At 33.7% G+C, this 3,289-nt stretch overlaps 1 non-coding gene across 1 annotated transcript; it reads left to right on the plus strand.

The window, feature by feature from the left end:
• The first annotated feature begins 311 nt into the window (after positions 1–311).
• Positions 312–418, plus strand: LOC139903086 (small nucleolar RNA R71). The gene has a single exon (XR_011777932.1). It is a non-coding gene; the product is annotated as a small nucleolar RNA R71 (small nucleolar RNA).
• Positions 419–3,289: the final 2,871 nt, after the last annotated feature.

Consider the following 3,289-nt stretch of genomic DNA (forward strand, 5'->3'; position numbering starts at 1 on the left):
ATTGCTCACAACTGATTCGTATTGCTTGAATATCTTTAGTCATTTTTTCCATTCATCTCTCGAAAGCATCTATTTTTTTTTTTGAAACGGAATCAAAGTCATGGCTAGAATCGGCTCTAGCCACTTTAGATGAACGAAAAATATCTTCTTCTTGGTGCCACTCATGCGAGTGGGATGCTGTGTTATCAATAATCTTGTGAGCTTCGGTAGCGGTTTTCTTCATAATGGAACCACCAGCTGCTGTGTCGATGTATTTTCGTGTAGCAACATCGCATCCTTGGTAGAATATTTGTACTATTTGATAAGTGTCTAAACCGTGTTGAGGACATCCTCTCAACAATTTTTCGAATCTTGTCCATGCCTCATATAATGTTTCATTTGGCTTTTGCACGAACGTAACAATTTCTCCTTGAAGTCTCACGGCTTTAGATGCCGGAAAGAATCTTTTAAGAAATTTCTCAACTAAAACATCCCATGTGTCAATCGCTCCTTCGGGTAACGATTCAAACCAATCTTTGGCTTCTACCTTTAAAGTCCAGGGAAACAACATGAGATATGTTTGTTCATCCTCAACATCTCTGATTTTGAATAGAGTACGGATCCTATTAATGGTTCAAAGATGTTCGTTTAGATCTTCTTTTGGCGTACCACTAAATTGGCATTGATTAGTTACAATGTGTAGGATTTGTCCTTTGATTTCATAATCTGGCGCATTAACATCTGGCCGAATAATGGTGTGACCTTGGCCAGTGCGTGTGGCTCTCATTTGGTCTTCCATACTTTGAGGTTCCATTACTTCCATAATTGAATTTGTTGAATACGAATCACTAGATGATTCCGATTTAACAGTTTGTGGTTCAGGAGGAATAATTAGTGGTTCGGGATCTTGGAATTGTCCTTGAATATCCTCCGGGTTCTCAATTGTGAAGTCGGGTTCAAAAGATGGATTATCGGAAATTTGAGTTGGAGAACTTGTTCGACTAGATGATGATTCTAAAGAAAAATCAACGGCGATAATATTGGCTAGACGTCTTGATCGAGTTACTGGTGGTGAACGTATGAAAGGTGGTGAACGTTTTGCTCGGTGCATTCACTGAATATCCTATTAGTTATAAAGATAAAAATTATTAAAGTTATCAAATTAATAGACTTTTCTGATTTTGCCCACGTTTCGATAGCCAATAGATGCAGCAGGTAGCAAGGACCCTTTAAATCGGAAGCCCACAACTCGCCACTAACAAATCCAACTATTACTACGAACCAGAAAATTTTGGATGTCTATTAATTTAACCGCTTAAAATAATTTTTTGTCGAAATTTTGAAGAAGATAAAAATCTATGTCCTAAAAACTAGAGCGTAGAAATGAGAAAGAAAAAAAATTTGAAAAATAAGAGGTCGAAAAACAAACGTCGAAAAACAAAAAGTTGAAAAATATTAATTAGAAAGTAAAGCGTCGAAACTTAAAAGTCTAAAAACTAAAAATTAAAACTTGCGTCTAAAGGTATTAAAAGTTAAAAGGAATTCTATATCCTAAACGGCAATAACTTAAAAGGCACTAAAATCTATTAAATATTAAAGCGATAAGCGACGTCGTAAAATTCTAAAGCGCCTAAATCTTAATATAAAGAAAAAGCACTTAAGAAATTTTATGGCAAAGCCTAAAAATCTAGAAATATAAATGTGACGATCCTTCCAAATTCCTTTGGACGAATACATCATTCATCGATTTCACAGTGAGGTACTGACCTCTACATGATACGTTTTGTAAACATTGCATTCTTATGAAAAGGAACACCATAATTGAATATCAAATTCCAAGGTTTTTGACGTTTGATGATTTCTACATATTGAAAATCACCGTAATTATTAGTTTACAATACTACATCCGTTGATAATGCAGTCAAAATAAGATATGTGGTGATGATTTTGTGAATGCAACGTTTTCTCGAATAAAGTATGTATGACTCCATGCACATAGCTTGTATTACATATAAGCAAACAGTGGAAGACTTCTAGGAACCTGAGAATAAACATGCTTAAAAGTGTCAACACAAAGGTTGGTGAGTTCATAGTTTTAATGTTGCGCATAATCTGTATATCAAGGTGGATCATAAGATTTCAGTTGTTTCATCCAGAAACGTTTATCAAAATATTCTACGAAATTGAGCACCCTGGTAACTAAACTTTAACGTTATAATAAGTACCCCTGTTTTAACATACATGCAACCAACATGTACAATACACACAATCCAACGTGTACTAAACTCAAATAGCATATGTCTGTTTTATAGTTCAGGCTAGGGTTTCTATATCTGGAACAGACGAGGATGTCAAGCCCTATGGATCCATATATAACTACTCGCGCCCACCAGTTCTTATAACCGGCAGTTACTAGTTACCAAAGCTAAGGGATTTTCGGTTCAAACTCAGTGTAGAATTTAGTATGTACTTGTATCCATTGCGTTTAAAATAAAGTGCATGTATTCTCAGCCCAAAAATATAGATTGCAAAAGCAATTAAAAAGTGAGCATATGAAACTCACCTTAGCAGCACATAAAGTCACACACCGAAATGTGACCGAAACTTGGAATGCAAAATAATCGTAGATCTCAACCTAGAGAACATATGTTGGTCAATACATGTCTAACAAGCTAGGTCTGGTCATAGTGTATCACAATCCTAACGCTCGAGACCGACATGTAAAAGTTAACAAAAGTCATCTCAAAAGTCAACCTGACCCAATATGATCTTTAAATCTATACATGTTTATTAACATAGTATAAGTCTTGATAATTGAACGAATTTATAGTTTATCAAACTCAAAATATTATTTATTTCAGGAGCTATATTATATTTGAATTATCTTGGCAATCGAACTTGATTTATTATTTCATATAGTTTTTCAATACTTGTAAAATCAGATTATAGGGTTTATAAAGCTTTAAAATATGATAAGACAGTCAACTTTGACAATTGTTCAACAAGACGAAACGTGCCTTATATAGAAATTCATTTACTCGGTTAGTAATATTTGAAAATCCAATTTATCAATCTTATAAACAAGTTGTTTAAATATCAATTGCAGATTCAAAAGCAATTTCAATTAATGTTAATTATAATTCAGTTAACCATAACTTTTAATCTGTTCCTCGAAAACACACGATTTCTAAACGAAAAGTTATTATTTTTTCGACAGCTTTTCAACGACATGCATATCATATACCTTTTATCAATAACATATGTATCAAATTCGTGATTCATTATAAACTATCTAACGACAAAATTAAAG

Source organism: Rutidosis leptorrhynchoides, chromosome 3 (assembly GCF_046630445.1).
Source record: "Rutidosis leptorrhynchoides isolate AG116_Rl617_1_P2 chromosome 3, CSIRO_AGI_Rlap_v1, whole genome shotgun sequence".
NCBI lineage: Eukaryota > Viridiplantae > Streptophyta > Magnoliopsida > Asterales > Asteraceae > Rutidosis > Rutidosis leptorrhynchoides.